Source organism: Typopeltis vanoorti, chromosome 5 (assembly GCF_054136105.1).
Source record: "Typopeltis vanoorti isolate ZY-2024b chromosome 5, IOZ_Tvanoo_1.0, whole genome shotgun sequence".
In the NCBI taxonomy this organism is placed as follows: domain Eukaryota; kingdom Metazoa; phylum Arthropoda; class Arachnida; order Uropygi; family Thelyphonidae; genus Typopeltis; species Typopeltis vanoorti.
Window position 1 is genome coordinate 71246029 of NC_143553.1, and position 26045 is coordinate 71272073.

The 26045-nt window shown below is 36.9% G+C and overlaps 1 protein-coding gene across 2 annotated transcripts in view; it reads right to left on the bottom strand.

Annotated features, from left to right (window-relative positions):
* The window catches only part of LOC150106514 (3'-5' RNA nuclease TATDN2-like), a 147532-nt gene extending 131274 nt beyond the window's left edge, over positions 1-16258 (bottom strand). The window contains exon 1 of one of the 2 annotated variants that reach the window (XM_090393170.1): positions 16213-16258. The gene's annotated coding sequence lies outside the window, so the exon portion shown is untranslated. Of the gene's footprint in view, positions 1-15467; positions 15582-16212 lie in introns of those variants that run through there. The other variant, XM_090393171.1, reaches the window with a different exon arrangement.
* Positions 16259-26045: the final 9787 nt, after the last annotated feature.

Sequence of the window (26045 nt, forward strand, 5' to 3'; positions counted from 1 at the left end):
AAACACCAAATAACACTATTAGGGCTGGCAAAGTGGTTAGCATATCCACTCTCCAGCCAAAAGGCTGCAGGTTTGAATCGGCAGTAGCATGGATGTTTGTGATTTTCTGTGAAAATAATAGTGGTGGTAGTTGATGGTAGATGCCATTGGTGCAGATAATGAAAGTAATTGCAGTTCATTATAGTTGATGGATTGAGGTGGAGACAGAGTTGTGGAGCAGGTGCCCTCCCTCGATGAGTCTTTGGACTCCCTGGAGGTGTCATGTAATAATAATAATAATGAAATAGAGATATGATTGAACTCTGATCTATCATCTAAGAGGTAAATATACCAAGGAGTTAGACAGGGATATCCCAGATCTACTCCATTTAATATATCCTATCCTAATTTACGCTCACATGTAGACCTACACTTTTTACCATGTAGGTATTATAGTTCGCCCACCATTTATAGATCCCTTCTTGACTTGGTGCCAAGAATAGTCGATTCATGCTGAAGAAATGAAGGATGTACAAATTGGTTGCCAACATGCAAAATCACGTGCTTTCTTGTCTGTCGCTGTACTAGTACTAGCTTGATTTTTGTTGTTTTTTTTTGCATTTTTTTTTATTATTAATTTGTATGATGGATCCAGTACAGTCAACAAGTTCTATTGTTACACGTTTCAGTAGCTCTTGCAAAAGAATATTGAATAATGTGCTGACATTCTGCAAAAAAGAATTGTCAGAAGGCTGTCTTCTTGTTCCCCTTTCTCAAGTCATAAAACGTGCAAGTGCAATTGCGAGTGTATCGGGGTCGACTGTTAAAAGAATTCTTAGGGAATCAAAAGGTGAAGGTAAGCCAAAATTTAAATCTGCTAAAAAAAAGCGCCAGAGAAAGAAAACCATCAAAACCGTAGCTTTGAATGATTTTGATGTAGACGTTATAAGAAGAACTATTCACGATTTTTACGTGGTCGAGAAAAGAGTGCCAACTGTTCCGAAATTGATTCCTGTGCTTAAATAAAAAATTAATTTTCTTTGGAAAAAAGAAATTTTAAGGAAAATATTTCATGAAATTGGATTTTGTTTTAAAAAGTCCCAGAATAAAAGGAAACTTATTATGGAGCGAAGCGACATTGTTTTATGTAGAACGCAGTATTTGAGAGCAATAAGACATTTCAGGGAGGAGAAAAGACTGATTGTGTATCTAGATGAAACTTGGATTGATAGTAATTTAACTTATGGAAAATGTTGGCAATCTAAAGAAGAATGTGGAGTGCTACAAACTGGAAATGCCTCGCGGCACATAATAATATTGTGTGAGAGTGGAGAAATGGGTTTTTTTTTTTTTAGCAAATTCAAACTTACTGTACAAAGCCAATTCAACTATTGGAGATTACCATGGGCAAATAAATTCTACGATCTTCGAAAAGTGGGCAGAAGAAAAACTGATTCCAAACCTTCCGAAAAATGCTGTTATAATTGATAGAGCTTCATATCACTCTATTCGATTAAACAAAGTTCCAAATTGGTCTAATAAGAAGCAAGTTCTTATGGATTGGCTCTCTGCAAATAACATTTCTCATTCCCCAGATATGCGAAAAATTGAATTGCTTAATTTGGTCAAAAGAAACTCGCCCACAACTAAACTATTTAAATTCGACACGATGTTCAAAGAGCATGGATTTCTAGCTTTGAGGCTACCACCATATCACTGCATTATTAATGCTATTGAGTATGTTTGGGCAGAAGTGAAAAGTTTCATTCGCCATCGCAACGTAACTGGGGATATTGACATGTCAAAACTTTTTAAGCTTTCAGAACAGGCAATTGAAAGTATTACAGTTCAAAAGTGGGGAAAATATTGCTCTCATGTCACCTCATTGGAAAATATATATTGGGATAGAGACGGAATTATCGAAGAATTGTGCGAACCTTTGGTGATCAGGTTAAGTGAAAATGATGGCGATTCGGACACCGATTCAGATGACTCTGAAGATTAAAAGAATTTGACAATGGTATTTTTTCCAACATTTTTTTTGCATGCTATTGAGAGTCACAACAAGTCATAAATAATTAATCAGTTTAGGACATTAAAGTGTCTCAGTTCTCTCAACTGCAAGTTTAGAATATCTAAGTTCATTTGAAATAATTTCTGTTTTTCTGTATAATTATTTTTATTTTATAGAAAACTTTCTTAAAAATAAACTTAGTTACATTTTTGTTTTATGCTATACCTTTTTTAATTTTATTAACACTCTACGTACATTTTTCCAACTGTTATACAAACAAAATAGTTACACTTTAAAAACAGCAATGTTCGTAAAAGAAAAGCTAAATTTTCCGACCTGTAATAATAAACAAACTCAGTTTGTTTATTATTACATCCCAGAAGACAGACTGATTACCCTATTATCAGAATGAATTCTCCTTTTTCTGATATGTGCAAAAGTGTCAAGGGACCTCTAATCGGTGGGCGAACTATAGGAACCAAAATCCTATGGAATAGGTTAGTTACTTCTTATTCCTAGGTGTCCTATGTCTGTAGAAGTGCATGTTCACAGGGCTGGAAAACTGGCCCGTGAACATGCGTGAAAAACCCAATTTTCAAGGGTGAAAAAACCCCCTACCTCTGTATGAGACCGACTAACTACCTTTCATCAAAAGAGACCACATAAAGGTTCCTCCCGTCTCTGACGGGAATCGAACCCAAGTCTTTTCGACCAAGGGGCTTCATCTATACTGACTGAGCTATGGAATCTCTTAATATATATTTACATGAAATAATAAAATGGAATAAAAACATCAAATTATTAAACTATCCTTTAAAGTGAATTTGAACACTACATTTTCCTCATGAGCAGATAATAATCACAGATACTGAAGAAAACCTTCAAAAAGCTATTCAAAACCTAAATGTAATTTCAGCAGAAAAATTAAAAATAACAGCTTTTAAAAGTCAAGATCTAATTAGAATTAAAATTATAATCAATCACAAAATTTTAGAACAAGTAAATTCCTTTACATATTTGTGATACATGATTTCATATGGAAATGAAAAGGTCATAAAAATGAAAATCACAAAATTCCTAAAAATAATAGGTGTAACAAATTTGGTGCTTAAACCCACCCTGGCATAAAGAAAAGCTTGATTAAAAGTTTATAATATATTAGCTTTACCAATGCTACTATATGGAAATAATATTTGGACATCAAAACAAAAAACACAAGCAATGATTAACAGCAGCTGAAATGAAATTTATGAGAAAAATAGCAAAATATACTGTATTTGACTATAAAAGAAGTGAAGAAATAATGAAAGAAATTAAGAACCAACAACAGAGGAAATAAAGAAATATAAGTATAATTGGATGGAGCAGTGTTCATGAATGCAAATGGAAAATTATCAACCATAAATAAAAAGAAGACCAGATCATCAATTGAAGAGGCTTATCAATGAATTCTGAGAATGGAACAGACCATAAGTGGCCCTAAATCTTTGAAGCAGATGATGATGACGATAATGTGGTCAAATATAACTTGATTTACCTAATTGTAAATGATAATGAATATTATCTGCTTTTCGTAGCACTTTTAGTTTCTTTCACTAGAATTATTGCTGATTCATTCTGTGGCATAGAATGAATGAACAGTTCATTGTAATTTGTCAGTAGCTTTAAAAATATTATCACTTTTAATATTTATCATGCATATTCTTTCCAAAACTTCCCAGAAAGAAATATCTCTTTTGCTTTTGCACATAACTTATGCTCACTTACACATGTGCACACATTTATATTCTACATGTTATGGGTGAATTTTTAGATTGCTTCTTTGATTCCACAGACTTTTTTTTTTAAATCACTGCTTTTGTTTTTGTGATTGTCTGATGGAACTGTAGTCAAAGCAACTAATGATGCAAGATCAGTGTATTATGCCTGTTCAAACTTACTGAACCAAGTCCTTATCCAAATCTTCAATTCCATTTTCTGCCTCAGTTCTTTGGAAAAGCCTTCTTCACATCATTTTATCCAAAACCTCCAAATATACAAGAAATAACTCCTACTTTCTCCTTAACCTTCTCATGCATGAATTTTTATATTCATTTATAAAAAATTATAATGATGACAAAATACCATTTAATCTTACAGTATTACCATGAATTCATTGATTTTGCTAAATGTGTGCCCTGTATATGTTAAAAACGATGTCCTCACCTGAGGACATCATTCTTATGTGTCCTCATATGAGGTCCTTATGCATGAGAGGGTTAATCATATTATTATTATTCAGGCCTCCATGGACTCATCGAGAGAGGTCCTTCCTAGGAAGCACAAAGTCTATCAAACTCATTGTGGGAAGTCTCCCTCCTAGCCAAAACACAAAGTCAATCATACCACTCCTTAAAATTATTGGCCATTCTCACTCTCACCACTCTATCAGACAATGCATTCTATGGTTCAACCACCCTCCATGCAAAGAAACCACTCCTCACTCTCTCTTGCTCACAGTTTCCTTTCATAACTTCCAGGGATGGCACCTTGTCATCACTCCTTCCCGCTGTTCAACCAAGCCCAAGAACTCCCCAGTGTCAACCCTGTAACCACCTCTCAACAGTTTAAAAGTCTCAATCATATCACCTCTCCTTCTATCCACCAAACTCTGCAGTCCACATCACATTCCCTCAGCCGATCCTCATAACTAACATTGTACAGTCCTGAAACCATCTTTCTTTTCCACCTTTATAGCCTTTCCAGAGATAATTTATCCCCTTCAAATCCTGGAGACCAAATCTGAGAACAATAGTTTAAATGTGGTCTGATCAGGGTCTTATATAACGGAATGATCACTCTTTTATCTCCGCAGATCAGCGTCCTTCTCATTATTGCAGCAATCCTCTGTGTTACCTTCACGATCTTTGCAATATGTCCCCTGAATTTCAGGTTTCTATCAATCATCAACCCCAGATCTCTTGTCTCCCCTACTTCCTCCAGTATAACCACTCCCACAGTGTATGCAGCATCCTATCGATATGTCCCAAACCTCAAGATCTTACATTTTGCTGCATTAAACCGACACCCCCATTCATTTGCCTATCTGTATAGCTTATTCAAAACCTCTTGCAGGGCTACCATATCTGCACTATTACTAATAACCCTTCCCAGCTTTACATTATCTGCAAACAACTGAATATTCCTCTGCAATCCACTGACAATGTCATTGATATAAAGGTTAAACAATATAGGTCCATGTACAGAGTACATGGACCTATATTGTTTAATATAGGTACTCTGCCTCTTTGAAACTGCCCCACCATACACAACTCTCCGATACCTATCAGACAGCCAATCCTGAATCCAATTGACCAACCTGACATCCAACCCCATGTGCCGCAACTTAATTTTCAGCTTATCATGTGGAACCCTGTCAAATGTCTTCACTAAATCCAAGAAAATGGCAGTATATACCTTTCCCTCATCTACTGCTCTTGTAACTTTATTATAAAAGGCTAGCATATTACTAAAACAAGAGTGCCCCTTCACAAATCCATGTTGACTCTCACAGATAACATTACCCTCATCTGCCCAATGCTGTTTACGGTCCCTCACTAATTTCTCCAAGATCTTAACAACTACTGATGACACACAAACTGGCCTATAATTAAACACTTCCAGTCTGCTACCACCCTTATGCACTGGCACTATCTTACCTTCCTTTCATTCCCTGGGCACTTTCCTGTAGCCAGACTTTCATTGAAAAGCCAGGTCAAAGGAACTGTCAGTTCTTTAGAACATTCTCTCAAAACTCATGGTGAAATCCCATCCAGTCCCACAGCTTTACTGACATCCAGAGTAGAGTACTCAATATTTGGAACACACTCTCCTCCTGCACCTCTAAACCTCGAACCCGCCCAATCCCTCTAGCATTAAAACTGACTCCTCCAGGATGAAATATTTGAATAAAGTGTTCATTGAACAATTCCTCTATGTCCTCTGCATCAGTCACTCTATTCCCATTTTTATCTTACAATAAAAATTCCCATTTTTATCTTACGATATCATTCTTCCACAGTCATTTCTCCTCCTACTGGCAACATATCTAAAAAATTTCCTATGATTTTCTTTGGATCTTAAGGCCAATCTCTTCTCATATTCCAGTTTTGCTTTCCTTACCATACTAGTCACTCTCCTGGCCTGTGTCTTATATTCTTCATGCACTTGTCTCCTCTTTTTCGCATGCAGTTCCTGTTTAATAATGTTTGCCATCCACTTTACTCCAAATTGTGTCCTCTTCTTCACTTGTGAAATACTGCTTACTATTGCTGCTAACAAATATTCCTTCACAATTTCCCAAGCAGTAATGATATCCCGGCCTTCCAATTCCTCTTTCCATGAAACTTCCCCAAGTTGACGTCTAAGACTACTATAATCACCTGCGTTATAATTCCACATACGTTCCCGTCTCTTTGATACTCCTGCATGTCTATTCATCTTCCAAGTCAAAACCACATGGTCACTCTCTCCAACTGGTGGGAGAGATGTCATCTCAGTTATTATCAACTCTTCTGATGCTATGAAAAAATCCAAAACTCTTGAACCTCTTGTTCCTTTTATTACATGTTGCCTAAGACATTTGTCCCTCAGGAATTCTAGAAATTCCATTCCCTTATTGCTACATGAATCTTCCTCTCCCCCAATTTATACTGCTGTAGTTAAAATCTCCATTAACAATCATTCTTCTTGCACTTGCCAAGCTCAACTGTTTAAACATCTCCTGGTCCCCACCCTGTGCTCCTTGGTTTGTAGCAACACCCCTCTAAATATCCTGTCTTGTCCACCTCTACCTCACATCATATGCTTTCAAAATCATCAGTGTCACTGCCTTCCAAATCCTCCACTCTTAGAGGACATAAGTCATCAATTATCATAATATTCTTGTTGTTATATCCTCTTCGGTCAACCACGTCTCAGTGATCCCAATAATCTTTGGCCAGGCTGATGCTATCAGCACCACCAATTCCTCTCCTTTATTCCGGATACTCCTGGCATTAGTATAAAGCATAAAAATGCCACTGTTTCTATACTCAACATTATCCCCTCTAGACTCCACTGGTCTCAGTGTTACCTGATGTTGTCCCCATTCCCACAAGAGGCCACCCTGGGCATTCTAGTTTCCCTGCATTGACACACCAATTGTTCAGAACAGCAATCTCTCCAATGCCTACGTCCTTCCTCATTCAAATGCAAGCAATCTCTTGCATACAATTTCTTTCTGTCCTCAAAATGCCCTCCAAGCATCCACATATTCCAATCCTCTCTTCTGACACATTCTAGCTATTATGTTATTCAATATTACTGCTCTTCTGCTCAGCTCATCACTCTCATACCTAAGCAACATGCACACTATCTTTCCTCTCTGCATCTTCTTTCATACAACCTCAAGTAAGAATCTCATATCTCTCACTGCCCAATTTACATTACCTCTCAAGTCATTTGTTCCTACCATCACAATCATCTCATCCACCCTTTCACCCCTCTTAATTGCCATAGCCACACTTTCTATCGTTCGTCCTGGCAAACGCTCCTCACGCATCCTATCTTGAACACCACGGATCATTGAGTCCCCATACATTACACCTCTTATCACCCTGTTCCTCGATTGCATCCCTCACTCTCTCTCCTCTAACACTTTCTCTCTGTGTTTCCCTACTTACCTGCCTTCCTGACATCACTCTATCCCTGGTTCCAGTGCTCCCTCACATTCTTCTCTCTCCTACTGTTTCCATTCTCTCCTCTTCTATCATTCCCATAACTCTCTCATTCCCTCTCTTCCACTCATCCTATTCTCTCCTCCTCTAACATTCACATAACCCTCTCTCATTCCCTCTCGTCTACTGTTCCTATTTTCTCTCCTCGTCTATCATTTCCATAGCTCTCATTCCCTCTCTTCTACTGTTCCTATTCTCTCCTCTTCTACCATTCTCATAACTCTCTCTCTCATTCCCTCTCTTCTACTGTTCCTATTCTCTCCTCTTCTACCATTCTCATAACTCTCTCTCTCATTCCCTCTCTTCTACTGTTCCTATTCTCTCCTCTTCTACCATTCTCATAACTCTCTCTCTCATTCCCTCTCTTCTACTGTTCCTATTCTCTCCTCTTCTACCATTCTCATAACTCTCTCTCTCATTCCCTCTCTTCTACTATTCCTATTCTCTCCTCTTCTACCATTCTCATAACTCTCTCTCTCATTCCCTCTCTTCTACTGTTCCTATTCTCTCCTCTTCCATCATTCCCATAACTCTCTCTCTCATTCCCTCTCTTCTACTGTTCCTATTCTCTCCTCTTCCATCATTCCCATAACTCTCTCTCTCTCATTCCTTCTCTTCTACTGTTCCTATTCTCTCCTCTTCCATCATTCCCATAACTCTCTCTCTCTCATTCCTTCTGTTCTACTGTTCCTATTATCTCCTCTTCCATCATTCCCATAACTCTCTCTCTCATTCCTTCTCTTCTACTGTTCCTATTATCTCCTCTTCCATCATTCCCATAACTCTCTCTCTCTCATTCCTTCTGTTCTACTGTTCCTATTATCTCCTCTTCCATCATTCCCATAACTCTCTCTCTCATTCCCTCTCTTCTACTGTTCCTATTATCTCCTCTTCCATCATTCCCATAACTCTCTCATTCCCTCTCTTCTACTGTTCCTATTCTCTCCTCTTTTACCATTCCCATAACTCTCTCTCATTCCCTCTTTTCTATTGTTCCTATTATCTCCTCCTCTATCATTCCCAAAACTCTCTCTCATTCCCTCTCTTCTACTGTTCCTATTATCTCCTCCTCTATCATTCCCATAACTCTCTCTCATTCCCTCGCTTCTACTGTTCCTATTCTCTCCTCCTCTATCATTCCCATAACTCTCTCTGACTCCTACTCTGATTTGCCTTGCATTCATCTTTTCCATTCACCTAATCTCATCTTTCACACTTCTCGTCTCATTCCCTAGACATTTCACCTGCTCTTTCAGCTCATCTATCTCTCTCTGCAAGTCAGCCACTCTTATTTGCCATTCATTTTCCAAATTGAGACCATCTCCGAAAACTTCAAAATCCTTCAACCTTTCCATACTCCCCACTCCCATTATTTTATTCACATTTCTTTCGCCATTCTCTTCCTCTATCATACCACTCATCTCTCTATGTGGAGAATCTCCCGCCTTTGACTCAACAAGGTCAGTTATAGTTATCTCTAACTCACTAAGTTCCTCCCATTGCCTGCATTTTGCGCATATATGTATACCTACACATAGCACTCTTCTGTGTTGCAGGTTTTGTGACTTATCTTGCGTGTTCAGTTAATTAAAAAGATATAATAATAATAAAACAATAATAACATAAAAAAATAATAAAAACTAAATCAAAAATAATAATGATAAACTGGCAGTCTGGACAGAGAACAGATATCAGTTTAATGTGGCAAAGTATAAGGTTATTCATTTTGGGTTGAAAAGATTACCAGCTGTAGAACATTGATGGAACTGTAATCCAAGAAATTGATGAAGCCAGGGATTTGGGGATGTTAGTGAATAGGGAGTTAAGGTTTAGGGGGCACACAGCAAAAGTGGCTAAAGCACCACATCAGATCACTTGGTCACTGAAGAATACTTTGACGAGCAGAGACAAGCAGGTTATTGTTCCTCTTTATAAAGTCTTGGTACAACCCTCATCTTGACTACTATATGCAGATCTGGTCATCTGGGTTTCTTGGGAGATGAGGAGAAGAGGATCCAGAGGCAAGCAACTAAGATGGTGTCAGATCTATGGAATGAACCTTATGAGGACAGGTTGAAGATTTGTGGGTTGCAGAAATTGATTGACAAGCAGAAGAGGGATGATGTGATTGAGACACAAATTAATGAAGGGTTTTTACAAGATTAATACAGAGGAAATTTTTCAAAACAGGTCTGGTGGTGGGAGAACTAGGGGTCATCCTTGGAAACTGGTAAAGATTGTAGCTGGCAGGGGTATTAGGACTAGATTTTTTGCTTGAAGAGTGGTAAATGAGTGGAATAGGTTGCCAGTCTTTTGTGGATACCATGACTGTGAATGAGTTCAAAGTATGATAGACAGTGTGCAAATGTTGGATAGTGCATGCCATGATGTTTAAGGCCTCCCTTGATGAGTCTAAGGACTCCATGGAGTAGCCAATAATAATAATAATCATTAATTTTCTGGTAAGTTTGCCCTTAAAATATCTACATGTTCTTTCTAACCAAAGGTTATCACCAGTGGCATACAAGGGTATTCTAAGGAGTGAGATGTGGTAAGGCAACAATATTAAAACAAAACATTATTCTTCTTTAGCCTCTTTCATTGACTGCTAGAATTTTCCAGTTCTGTCTGTTTGTAGCCAATGTCCACCATCTCTTCAAATCTTTGTAGATCATCCCTTCATCTTGTTCTTTCATGATCTTCTCTTGGTATCAACTCGTTGTTTAATTTTGTCCATCTTTCATTTGGCAGTCTACTAATATGGCTGGCCCATCTCCGCTTATATACTTTACAACACTTCATATCCTCTACTCCAGTCATCTCTCTAATTCTAGTATTTCTTATTCCATCCCTTTTTTGTTATGTGGAGAATTTTTCTCTCTCGCTCTCCAAGGCTCTTTGGGCCACACACAACCTGTCTTTCTGTTTTTTAGTCGTAACCCATGTCTCACTTCCACAGGTAAATGCTGGAATAATGAATATATATATTAAAGAGCTTCTTTTTAGGCATATACATGCAGAAATACCCCAGGATTCTGTTCTTTCACCCACATCTCTTCCTCTTGTATATAAATGACCTGCTCTCACAGACTTCTAATCACAGCTTTGCAGATGACAGTACACTCCATTCCTCCTTTTCATTTGACAAACCTTATAGCACTCAAGTATTAGAATCCTCAAAATCTACCACGACCAGGAACCTAAATTCAGATCTCCTAGCCATATCCCAGTGAGGGATATAGCTAGGAGATCTTGTAAACTTCAATGCCACTAAATCTCAGTTCTGTTTGATCTCTCGCAAGAAAGAGCTCACTTCCCTCCCTCCCCCCATACCTTCAGTAATACTGAGATATCCAAACACGATCAGATTTCTCTACTTAAACTAACCTGCACCTCCGATCTTTCCTCACACAACCACATTATAACCCTCAGTTATTCAAGCAGAAAGTGAATGAATTCCTCCTTTCTTCTATTCCTCTTGCCAAACACCTACAGCACATAAGTGAGGAGTCAAAAAGATTGCCAAAAATACAATCTTCCTTTAGCAAACCATGCTCTCCATTAAAGGAAATTCTGCTGCTGTCAACCCAGTTCTGAATCCTTGTCCTCGCTAGCTTCTCCAACACTTTGACCACAACTCCAGACAAGCTGATTGGCCTGTAATTCAAACCATTAGCCTCATCATTCCCTTTAAGAAATGGAACAATTTTGCCATCTTTCCAAGTTTACGTAATACCTCATGTACGAGGATTGTTTGAAAAGTTTGGTAAAAAAATAAGTTAAACACTTTTTTTTTGGAAAAAAATCACCTTTATTTCTCAACATAGTCTCCACTAGGTCTACACATTTGGTCCAGTGAGTTTCAATTTTTTCATCCCATCTGAAAAGTAGGATTTGTCAAATTCTGCAAAATAGTCATTGACAGCCTTGATGACATCCTCGTTCGAAGAAAATTTTTTTCCACTGAGCCAAATTTTTTAAGTTTGGGAACAAGAAGAAGTGACACAAGGCCAAGTCCGGAGAATATGGTGGATGTGAAACCAATCTGAACCTCTATTCGTGCAATTTTGCCATTGCAACAGCCAATGTGCGGGATGGTGCATTGTCTTGATGAAAAAAGAGCACTTTTTTTGTGAGCCAATCTTGGCCATTTTTTCTTCAGTTCTTCTTTAAAAACAGTCCAACATTGATGCATAATAGACTCCTGTTATTGTCTTACCCTTTTCCAAATAGTCATCATGATAATTCCTTGGGAACAGTGGCCATCACCTTCACAGCTGACAAAATGGTATTCACTTTTTTAGGTGCTCTTTCACCAGGCATTGTCCACTATTTTGACTGAGGTGTGCAGTGGTGGATCCAAGAATCATCTACATTCACGAATCGATGCAAAAAATCCTGCAAATTGCGATTAAACAATCACAATTTAACAAACACTGTGTCGAAATGTCTTTTCACATGCATTTTTGATCGACAGTCTACAATTGCGGCATTCATCATCACGCACACAGCCTTTTTATGTGCAATTTTTCATGCAGTATATTATACACCCATTCAATCGAGATGCCTACAATCTCAGCAATCTCATGCCCTTTCACTTGGTGGTCTTCCACAACACTACCATGGATTCCGTCAATCATTTCCTTCGTAGTGACCTCAGTCGGACATCCAGAGCAACCTTCATTTTCGATGGACGTACAACTACGTTTAAACTCATTTATCCAAAAATAAATAGTCTTTAATGCTGGTGCAGAGTCCCCATGAACTGCATCTAACTCAGGTTTGATCTGCACGGCGGTCCACTTCTTCAAATCATATTACTGCACGAAACTCGTTTTTCTCCATTTTTATGAAAAATGCGAACATGGTCATTTTTTATGTCTGCCAGGTGTCATGAAAAAGATGATATGTGCCGACACTAGTATGAATGAACGAATTGTGTCGCCATCTATTGAAAATTTAAAACAAACAGCCCTTGTACTTCCTGCTCCCTTACCATCAATGGTTCCTCTCCCATTCCCACTGTTCTCAAGTTCTACATTACAAATACAAAGTGAGTCACATTCCTTTCTTGCTGTTTGTACTCCTCATGTCACTGATTATCTCCACTGATCTTGTGCCATCTCCACAATTCCTTTTTCTTGCAGATTGCATGCTTCACCTCTTCAGTCATCCATTTTATGACTACATCTCCTAACATTTGGAATACACTAGGTCATTGCCTCTGCCAGATACTTCCTGAGTAGAGAGACAAAGCAGCGCTGATTTCCTTCCCATTCAATTCCTCATTCCATGATATTGCTGCAAGCTGCCTCCTGAGTTTGTCATAATAACCTGCATTATAGTTCCACATATAACGATTTCTCACAAAAGTTCTGATATGGCTGGTGATCACTTCATGTTTACTTTCAACAAGTGGAGGAAGATGTGACACTTTGTTTACAAGTTGGCAAAATAGCTCAAATGATTACTTGAAGGTTGAAAAACACACTAAAAAGTAAAGACAGGGAACAATCTATTTAGCTATTCTAGACAATGGATTACAGGATATTTCTACACGTTTCTACACGATCTTAACCTGCCCTTATGAAACACATTCACGAAGATACCATACAATAATTCTTTCTCTGCTGGCTACATATCAAAACAACTTTATAGGATTTTTTTTTTCTTTTGCTTCATGAGCTAACTATGGGTTATCATTACCAACCCAGTCACCTTTCTTGCCTATCCTCTATACTCCTCATGCAAGTGATAATGCCACTCACCTTACAGTGTCTGCATAATGCCTTCTTCTTCTACTACTACTAGATTGCATACCTGATCTCTTCTTTCATCCATTTCACTTACATTATTTAACTTTCTGACTTTTGAAAGATATTCAGACAATGCTTCTGCTAGCAAACAAACAACTTTGATCTCCCTTTCTATCCAAGTCCTGATTCTAATACATAACTGCAAGCTGTCTCCTGAGGTTTTCATAATCACTAGCCTTGTGGTTCCACATATATCCTTTCCTCATATAGCTGGCCACTACTTGGCCAGCTATATATAATCACTTCATGGTCATGGCTCGCCAACCAGATGGAGACATGACACCTCATTTATAATGATGTCCTTTAATGAGATGATCAAATCCAAGTCCTTCAATCTTCATAGTCCTCTGATATATATTGCTTAAGGTAGTTGTCCCTCAAAAACATGAGAAATTCATGTTATTTCCAAATATTATCTTACTATCCTATTATTAACATCTGATCTCCATGGAGTCAGAGGCTCATCGTGAGAAGTGCACACTATTGTACACAATGCTCATCCAACAGCGCCTTAAAATTAATCAGTGTGTCTACATTCCCAACACATTCAGGCAATGCATTCCACTCATCAACCGCTCTCCATGCCAACAACCTGCTTCTCACTCCTCTGCTCACACCCTCTTTATACAGTTTCCAGTGATGGCTATTGTTCTGCCCCTTCTCTCTCTCAGTCTATGAAAAATCTCTTCCAGGTCAACCTGATAACAACCCCTGACTAGCTTATATGTCTTAATCATATCCTCCCCCCCCCCGTTCCTTTTATTCACAAGGCTTTGCAATTTACATTCTCTCAAGCTGTCCTAGTAACTGTAATTGCAAGTTACAGTTACGAGGCTACTATCGATCCTTTCCAACATATCCTTGTCACCATGAAAACCCTATTTTAATCCTATTCTATATTACCATAATAAAAATCAGCCTTTTCCTACATGATTAATTTACTAATCCATTTCATTGTCACCATGCTTACCAGGTCAATAACACTTATCTAAATATTTCATTCTAACCATGCTTACTCTGTACCATACTGCCTCAAAACCACTGCCATTATTTCACTCTTGCATCTCTACCTTGAACAACTTTATTACAATTTGGATTCCACAAATGCTTCATTACCTATGTAAAAAAGTCTCAGATGTAAAAAGAAAAGTTTATCAATTATATCTTTTAAAAGTTATAAACTATATCATTCTTAGGTGGTAGATAATTTGTGTCAGCAGGTGTAAACTCACCACCCTGCATATCAGAGACCTGAAATGGTCTCTAGAGCGAGGTTTTAGATTATCACCTTACACCTCATGTTGTTAATGTGTTAGACAGTACTATCCAGAGGCAGCTCGTGCATAGGCATTACGGGACTGCAGCACCCTCCAATTTTTCTCGATACATAAATATATTTATTAATTTATTTATATTTGCTTGTAATATTTAATTTTATCATAAACAATCCTATACAACTCTCTTATTTTGTATAAAAAAAATAATAAAAATCCATCCTGTAGCACTTAGGAGGGCAAAGGATGCTAGCAGCACTGTATTTACCACTGCCATACTGCTATGCATATGCACGTCATTAGTAAGATGCGAGCTATTGGCGTAATGTGGCACTGTCCATCATGCAGTTCCACTTGTTTATATGCAGTTTGCGCCAATAGTAGTGTTCGTAGTGCTTATCGTGTTTACTCAGTCTCCTTAAATATTTGGACATTACAATTAAAGACATAACATTTGTTACAGTTTTTATTTTAGACATTATTGGGGTTATGATAATGGATTTCATTTTTTAGTAATTTTGTATTATACCAAACTGTATAATTTTAACGATAATAAACAATATTTTTTCATGTTTAATTTTTACCATAATTTTGATATTTTATCCAAACACATATACACTGTACTTACAGCTTGTACTTGTATGTATATTTCGAAAGTTGCAACACCCCCACGATTTCAAGCCACGAGCCGCCACTGCTACAATTATTTAAATGGGATCTACTTGAAACACAGTAATATGGCTCCATATCAATGCCTGCTGTTTTCTGAAAAAATCGCGTTCAAAATCACGATTGCTCTCCTTCACTTTGGGAGTGGAAACAATTTCAAATGCGAATGTTTACGTTTCGAATGTCACTTTAGATCAGTTTAATCCCTATCCCATATACACCGTCTTTGCATAATAAAGAAATCGAGTAAATCCAACCTTATTGGTTAATGATTACATACTTAAAACGATAAAAGCTGCTAATAAGTATAAAAAATTGAAAAGGTCTGCAAATAATTCTTACACTGTTACTAGTGAAAATCCAATATGGTATGTTATATTAATATGGGTTTTATGTTAATATAGCAGTATTTGATGTGTTAATAATGTATTATTTTGGCATTTAATAATTTATGAACAAATTGCATTATTATTTATATATTCATCTATATACTATTCGATAAATCTATAATAATAATTCCCATAGGTTCGTTAGCAATCGTGTAACTCCAGTCTTTTTAAAAATAGCATGAGAAACTTATGGAAAAATTTTAACATATATTCATTAATAAATCTGAATACCATACAAGCTTAAGTTTTATTACAAGAAATTTAATAAAAGTAATAAGTAAACAAAATAAAAATGCTCATTGAACGATAACTAACCCTTACAATAGACACAACCGCTGTCAAATTTCCCGGTACATTCGTTAACCAGTAATCGAATAAACAATGAATAATGTTACTCTTAAACCCAGATGTTTAGGAATGGTATTAAAAATAATAATTATTATTATCAATATTATTATTTTCCATCATTATTATTATGCAAATTAAAGCAAAGAATAGTTTTGTTTTATTAAAAAAAAAAAAAAACAGTTTTGATACCAAATTAGAGTATTAATCTCTAGTCTACACGAAGTAAAAGCTGGTTTCATCAGAGAAAAAGACGCCATATCCTAGTGATTCCAAAAATATTGGCTTTTATTATAGACATTATTAATTATATCGACGGCTAGTATTTTTTATCACACTGTACAAATGCGGAATATAAATATTTTGACCTCATTAACACTGCGTTTTCAAGAATTCCCTACTTCAGAAGAAACCAAGCACTGAAATGGAATGTTTCGTTTTGTTTCTTTTTTTCAATATTTTTTTAACTTTATGTCTCAAATAAATTACATACATATAATGTGACATTTAAGCAATAATACTACATTTTCTTTCATGTGACTAAAGAACAGATTCTAATTAATACAATTATAAAATGCAATTGACATACGGGATAATTCATGTATTATTAGTAATACTAATAATATCACAATAATAAATTATTATTCTAGTTCACAGTTATTATTATTATTATTATTATTATTATTATTATTATTATTATTATTATTATTATTATTATTATTGTTATAACGGCGTCTCCATGGAGTCAAAAGACTCATCGCGGGAGACCCGACATTGACACTAACCATTATTTACACAATACCTGTCATACATGTACTTAAATTCATTCACAGTTGAAGCATTCACAACCACCTCTGGCAAAGCATTCCACCCATTCACAACCCTCCAAGTAAAAAATCTAGTCCTAACACCCTTGTTAACCACACTCTTACACAATCTCCAGGGATAGCACCTCGTTCTCTTACATCCTGCACTGGTCTTAAGAATATCATCAGTATCAATCCTGTAAAATCCATTTAACAATTTAAATTCCTCTATCATATTTCCTATCCTACGTCTATCAGCAAGTTTTTGGAGCCCACAGATCATCAATCTATCCTCATAGGGAACATCCCACAGACCTGCAACAATCTTTATAACACACCTCTGAATCCGCTCCAACACTTCCGCATCACCAAGAAATCCTGGCGACCAGATCTGTGCACAATAGTCCAAATGCGACCTTATTAAGGCCTTATAGAGTGGAACAATAAGTTCCCTATCCCTGCTTGTTAGTGTGTTCCTCAACAACCATGTAATTTGATGATGTTTTGGCAATCTTTGAAATATGCCCTTTAAATTTAAGTTCTCTGTTTACAATAACTCCCAAGTCTCTTGTCTCATCAACTTCCTGCAGTTCAGTTCCGTTAATATAGTAAACAGCATGCGATGTCATCTTCCCGAAGTGCATCACCTTACACTTAGCCACGTTGAACTGACAGCCATTTACCTCAGTCCATACTGTCAGCCTATTTAAGTCATCCTGTGAAATATCCACATCATTTGAATTGATTATCGCTCTTCCCAATTTTGTATCATCAGCAAACAAGTGGATATCTCCATTCAAGGTATTTCCAATATCATTGATGTACAAATTAAACAATAGAGGACCAAGAACTGAGCCCTGAGGTACACCACTAGTCACTTGCCTTTTCCTAGACTCAGCTCCTCCGTAAACCACTCTTTGATATCTGTCCACCAGCCATCCTTTAATCCAAATCACCATCTTCGGATCCAAACCCATTTGCTGTAATTTATGTAATAAAGTTCTATGTGTAATCCAGTCAAAAGCCTTTGCAAATTCAAGCATATCACTGAGTAAGAATTTCCTTTATCCAACTCCACTGTTACTTTATTATAGAAAGTAAGCAAATTACTTAGGCAAGACCTACCCTTCACAAAACCATGTTACCCCTTATAAAGTATCATATTGCTGTCCACCCAGTCCTGAATTCTAATTTTAACCAATTTCTCCAAAATCTTAACCAGCACTCCAGATATATTGTTTGGTCTATAATTTGCAACCTCATTTACACAAGGAAATATAATTGCATTTCAAAGTTTACATTTTCTTTTCAAAGGTTGGCAAAATATGATCGCATAAGGGAAAATATGCACAATTCACTCATATTTTCTGTTTAGTACAAACATGTAGTACATAATAATAATAATAAATCAGTTAAAACCTTTCATTCCTGTATAGTAGGGATAGGCAAAGTGGTCGACATGCCAACATGTTTAGTAAAAACATGTAGTATATAATAATAATAATCAATCAGCTAATGCCTTTAATTTCTGTATAGTAGAGGTCAACAAAGTGGTCCATATCGACCCCTGGGGGGGCGATATATTATTATTATTACCCAAGACACCATGGAGTCAAAGATTCATCTAGGAGGTCCTTTTATCCTACAAATAGCTCATCATACAGTGCTTTAAACACACTCAAATTCTCTGCAGACACCCACTCTCAGGCAAGGCATTCGAATCATTCACAACTCTGCATGAAAAAACCTGCTTCTCATTCCCCTATTCACACCTTCCTTATACAATTTCCACGGATGACCTCTAGATCACCCCTGATCTCCCACTATTTTCTGTAGAACATCTCCAGCATTAATCCTATTACAAACACTTAATAACTTGTAGGTCTCTATTATATGTCCCCCTCTTCCTCCTGTCCAGCAGACACTGCAAGTTGATTCTTCTCAATAATTCCTCATACTCAACATTCCAGAGGTTAGAAACTACCTTAGTCAGTCGCCTCTGGACCCTTCCCAACATCTCTTCATCTCTTCATATATTGTGTTCACAAAACACATCATCTCCTCCCATCTCTATTCCTGTCAGGATGTCGTCCTCATCTAAGCATGTCTCACTTGTTCCAAAAAGGTTTCGGTGAACAGACTCAATTAGTGCAACCATTTCACCTGCCTTGTTTCTTAAACTTCTAGCATTTGTATATAAACATAACAGCTCATTCCTGGATCTGTAGCTAGTTCCACTGATAACATTCATTCGAAGTGATCTCTCCTTGCTCGACTCAGGCCATTTCCCTTTCTGCTTATTAATTTTAGAAGTCACTTCAATTCCAACTGTTTCCTCTTGATCACAGGTTATCCCATTCCTTGCCTGTCTACACATTCTCTTGGAGCATTCATCTTTTCTCACGCTGTGTATCTCTGTCTATCCTGAGCCTCCCCATTTCCCTGTTCATCTTTCACACCTATCCCCTCATTTTCCATACTCATGCCACTTACTTTCTCATTCATAATCACCTCTTCAGTCTCTCCTGTCGTACTCTCCTCCTCTTCCACATCACTTCTTACTTGATCTGATTCATTCTCTATACTCACTTCTCTACCTTCCAGCAACAGTCTCACCAAGTGATTCATAACCACTCACAGCATAACCACTCGAATGAGTTCATCGCTACCATACAGCTCACTTCGTCCTTCAAACTCATTCCACATATTAACAAATTGTCTAGGGTCAAAAGGGAGTTAAATTTTAATGTTCTTTATAAATTTCGTTGAGTGTTTCTTTAAATTTCTTTAAATATTTCTTATCGAAAAACATTAAAGAAGTAAAAGGGTGAAGGAATTATTATTTTTAAATTTAGAAATTTATTAATGTTAACATTTTTTCATTTATTTAACATGATAGGGATCGATGAGTGATGAAGGATTCTATGAAGGGGTGAATAGTCTAAAACGTTTGCCGATCCCTGCTGTATAGAGAGTAGGCTTTACGCAAGCCGTTGAGCACTCTCTAACTTTTGGTGAATGAGTGCTAACCAATCAGAGATAGCTCCCCCCGAGGCTATCACTAATTAAGCGGCACAGAGTGAAGAGGCGGCTCAACAAGTGCCGCCATCTCCTGGACAGTAATCCTAACACAATATATGTAATGTCTGAAAATAGTGTCGGTATTACAGTTGATATTCTTGAGTTTATGGTACGAAAAAACGAAGTTTCTGGGAGAAAAACACTCGATTTCCCGTGCCAGAGATCGAATAATTGGGGAAACGGTCGAGAAAAGGCTTAGAAAAAATTTTTCTCCGCAGTAGCAGCTCTCAGCAGTCAGCAAAGATTGGTCGATTGGTAGAGCCTCTGCTACTAATGGCTTAAGCAAGTTTGAGCGCGGTTAGTAGTTGGACGGGTAACAATCGTTCGATGGTGTTGGCACACTCTCCCTCGATGAGTCTTTGGACTCCCTGGAGGTGTCACATAATAATAATAGTAATAATAATCACATAGTTATTCTCGAATTCATTCACACTGCCTGCACACACAACATCCAATCGCAATCCATTTCAATCAGGCATCACTTTGCGAGAGAAAAATCTAGCCCTCATCCCCATCTTAGAGGCATTCATTCATTCTCAGCTTTCAAGGTCTCCTTTCCCCACCCTCCATAAAATAAAAAATTCCATCAATTAAAATTCTGTATAACCCTTTCAGAAGTTTGAAAGTCTCAATCACAATGCCACTCTTTCTCCTGTTTGTTAGTATCTATAGTCTACAAATTTTTAATCTAACTTAAGAATCAGTATTGAACAATCCTGATATTTTTATCTCTCCTTGGCACTCTCTCCAGTATATCAGAATCACAATTGAAATATTAACAGATATTTACAAAGAATATCAGAGTCACAACGGATAATAATAATAATCGATCCCGAATCATAATAGTGATAAGTAAGAAAAAATCCATACGTGATCAGTCGAAGCCAAGTCATCAAGGTCTGCATCAGATGTTGGGGATCCTGGTCATCAGGAAACAAATGCGCTACAAGACCCAGCTCTCCTTGGTGGGCAATCAGGGCAGGAAGCTGCAAATCGATTGGAAGCAACCAAATGTAAAAAATAGACTGTATAAGAAAATAGGGAAGTTACGAAATGATGTTACAGATAAACACCAGAAAAACGAAGTTTTAGAAAGCGTATGCATTTAATTTGGAAACAAAAATTCCCCCCAAAAAAAACTCAGCTAACGCCTTTTTATTCCCGTATACGGGAGTAGGCGAGGCCATTTAGCCCTATCTAACTTTTGGAGACTGAGTGGGCAGTTCAATCTCCAATGGCACCAATCAGAGATAGATGGCCCAAAGCTATCACTAATTAAGCGGTACACAGTGAAGAGAGACGGCTCAAATGTGCCGCCATCTCGTGGTCCCTAACCCTAACACAATATTTTTAGTGTCTGAAAATATTGTGTGTTCTACGGTCGATTTTCTTGAGTTTACGGGACGAAAAACCCGAGTTTCCGGGAGGAAAAACCTGCTTGCCCGTGCCAGAGATCGACTAACTCGGGAACCGGTCGAAAAAAGGCTTAGAAAAATTTCCTCTAGTCGCCGACTAGACTCGAAACCAAGTCTTACACGAAGGAACAAAAATTCCTCCAATCAGCAATTACAGAAGACATATGGACCAAAAAATTTCATTTTCGAAAAATAAATATTTTCTGAACTTGAGTTGCAACAGTTACTTAATAAACCAAGAACTCCAGTAACAGCAAATCATCAAGAGGTAGCTATATCAATCTTTGGAATTCAAGTCAGTAAGCATCAAGCTGGTGACATACCTCAGAATATTTATACAGAAGTGCAATGTAAATTGAAGTCCGGAATATTGGAAAATATGAACTCCATAAATGACTGTACACCACCCTAAAAAGCTTTACATAAATCTAAGCTAAAAGAGCTCCTCTTAGAAGAAAATGCTCTGATCAAAACCACCATAACCAATAGTATAAAGGAAACAAATTAGCTCCTATATAGCACAGCCTATATCATTACAGTGAACTATGGTTGCAAACCGCAAGAACAAAAGAATCTGCACGAAACAATCTGCACCATCGAAAGTCCGGTTGAAACGAAAAATGAACAAACTTTGTGCTGATCTGAGCAACTTACAGAGTTTTAAAAAAGGACGGCTGAAAAATAATAACACCAAAAACAGACAGATTAACATGTACTTTGGCCAACAAAATAATTTTGAAGTTACCTAAGAGCTAAAACAAAGAATTATAGCGACTTCGAAGAAATTTAAAAGTTACGAAACAAGAATAAACCAATATGTACAAAATATTCAGTTTCAACAGAAACATTCAATTCTTTCAGTCTCTCCAGAGTAATTCGAATGCAAACAATCATTCACCAGATAAAGAAGAAACACTCAAACTTTGGAAGTCAATGTGGGACAATCCTATTGAACATAATTAAGATGCCTCATGGTTTAAGGAAATTAAAAACTGGAATGAAACATAAACAAATGCAAAATGTCGTTATCACTAAAGAAATAGTGAGTGCAGAAGTTAGAAAATTAAAACACTGGACTCCTCCTGGAAAAGATGAATTACATGGATTTTGGTTAAAGCATCTAACCAGTCTACATTATTGAATAGCAGAACAATTTAATTATTTGTTGTAGTCAGGCTCATTGAAAGACTGGATGATATCTAGAAGCATGCTTCACTTCATGAAAGATAAGGATAAGGGTGCAGACCCAAGTAACTATCGTCCAATAACATGCCTACCAACTAAGCTTAGGCTGTTCACTCCAATCATAGCAAATTCCATATATCACTACTTATCAGATAATAATATTGATCCGATTGAACAAGAAGGCAATTTTCAAAAATCTAGAGGAACAAAAGATCAAATTCTTGTTGAAAAGTTATATTTATATTTAATTAATTAACTATAAATTTTATTTATTAACTATAATATATGTTAATTATAGTTAATAAAGAAACACAACCAATATATCGATTATAAGACCATATGTTTAATAGATAAATGTACAAATTCGTCGACTAGTTTCGCTAGCATAAATGACTAGCTTTATCAAGTCTAAACTGAGAAAAACAAATAAATGCAAAAAAAAAAAAACGAAGGGATGAAGTTACGGTTTACAACAGTTAGACAACAAGATCGGAAGGCACCGCGTGACATGGTATGCCTGAAGCGATATACTTCAGTGATTATTATAAATACGCGTTACATAGTTTTTGTTGTACTGTAGTTCCGCTAAACTCAATGAGTTAATAAGATTTTTCCATATATCCTTTAATATTACTCCTTGGTTTCTGTTAAGGTGGTTTCCTATTCGTAGGACCACTGCAGCTTCTTTAAATATTCGACATCTGTAATAATGACCGAAGTATATCGTTTCACGCATACCATGTCACGCAGTGCCTTCCAATTTTGTTCTCTAACCGATGTAAACCGTTACTGCATTCCTTCGTTTTTTTTTTGTTTTTTTTTGCATTTATTAGTTTTTTCACCGTTTATTCTTGACAAAGATAGTCAGCTTTGCTAGCAAAAATAGTCGTCGAATTTGTACATTAAATTGTATTAAAGCTATGGTCTTATAATCCAATATTGGTTGTATTAATTATAGATCAAATCCTATTAATAAAATAATTCTCAGAAATTCAAAAAGAAGAAAAACTAACTTAAGCATGGCATGGATATATTATAAGAAAGCATTAGATTCCCTGACACACTCCGGGGTCATAAAATCGCTATAAATATTTGGAATTAGAAAAAGCATACGGTCGTTATCAGCTGCTGGTATGAAATCATTGAAAGCAACTTTAATTGTCAATAATGAACGATTCGGATATATCAGCATTAAACGTGTAATTTTCCAAGGTGATTCCTTTTCAACATTGCTTTTCACCCTTTGATACCTTTGTCTATGATTTCAAGTGAAACAGAACTTGGATATGAAATTCCTAAATGTAATATTAAAATTTTTCATAAGGGTAATGGGTATACAGTGATACTGCTGAACCTTGCTAAGGCACTTCACACGATACCACATGGAATTCTAATCAGTAAACTGCAGCATATGGGGATGGATATAGGGTTAGTGAGATGGACAGGAGGGTAGTTGATGGAGAGATATACTTTTTTCAGAGGTAGAGTCCAAAGGATGACCTGTGACTAGTGGTGTGCAACAGGGTTCTGTTCTTGGACCAATACTATTTAATTTATTGATTAACGATATAGGAAAGGATTTCATAGGAACTGATAAATTGTTTGCTGATGATGCAAAGTCGGGTAGAGCAATAGTGAATGCGCATGATGTCAAAATTTTGCAGGATGATTTGGATAGGTTGGAAGACTGGGATAAGGAGATTGGATGTCAATTTAATGTCGCAAATATGTAAGGTTATGCATTTTGGAGTGAAAAGATTAGCAGCAGTACACCACACTGGTGGAACATTTGAGAGTGTTGGTGGATAGGGAGTTGAAGTTTAGGGAGGGGACCATTGCAAAAGTGGCTAAATCAGCTCATCAAATCACTTGGTTGCTGAAGAATACTTTGACGAGCAGAGAAAGGCAAGTTATTGTTCCTCTGTATCGAGCCTTAATAAGACCCCATCTTGACTACTGTGCCCAGATCTGAGTCCCTGGGTTTCTTCTTGATGGGAAGGAGGTGTAGAAGATCCAGAGGCGAGTGACGAAGATGATAGCAGGTCTATGGAACGAACCTTATAAGTATAGGTTGAAGATTTGTGGGTTGCAGGAATTCGTTGATAGGCAGAAAAGGGGTAATATGATTGAGACATTCAAATTATTGAAGGGTTTCTATAAGATTAATTCAGAGGATATTTTTCAGAACAGGACTGGTGATGGGAGGACTAATCCATGGAACCCGGGCATGAGTGTGGTCAGCAAAGGTGTTAGAACTAGGTTTTTTACTTGGAGAATGGTGAATGAGTGGAAAAATTTGCCAGAGTCTGTTGTGGGTGCCACGACTGTGAATGAGTTCAAGGCAAAGCATTATAGATACTGTGTGGATGTTAAATAGTTGTTCTTGACGTGATGTTTAGGACCTGCCTCGATGAGTCTAGGGACTCCTTGGAGTTTCTCGTGATAATAATAATAATAATAATAATAATAATAATAATAATAATATGGATGACCTGAAGTTATATGGAAAATCGGCCCAGCAAGTGGACTCTTTACTGAGCACAGTTCTTATTTTCACTCAGGACAGGACATCAAAATGGAATTTGGTTTAGATAAATGCGCAATTTTATCTATTAAACGAGGAAAAATTAATGATACTATGACTTTTAATTTTGATCACAAGAAATATATAAAAGCAATTTCAGCTGATGAACAATATAAATAACTAGAAATTTTAGAAGCCAGTGACATTCTCCACTCGAAAGTTAAACAGACAGCAGAATACAAAAGAGTTAGAAATATTCTGAAAGCAAAACTAAATGGATTAAACACAATTAGAGCAATGAATTCTTGCGCTAAACGCGTGTCCAAAACACAGCTGGCATAATAGATTGGACAAAAGAAGACCTGGACAAATTTGTCCGCAAAACGAAAAACTAATGATTTTCATCATGCATTACATCCACGAAGTGATGATGACCGGTTGTACTTACCAAGGAGAACATTGGGACGGGGTGTGCTGCAAGTGAGACAGACTGTAGAAGAAGAAGAAATTAGCTTAAAAAGTTACATCAACAATAGGTCTGACCAAATGCTTCAAACAGTTATACAAGAGGGTCTTCTAAAAGCAAAAGGTAGCAAACGGAGGATTCATTCTAGCAGCTGAAGGACAAGCATTACAAACTAATGCAATGAAATCAAAAATTTTGAACATCAATAATAAGAGCAAATGCAGATTATGCGATCAGAAAGATGAGACTGTAGAACATCTGATCAGTGCATGCAGCAATATAGCTCAGACTGACTATAAATACCGCCATGAACAAGTGGCCAAAAT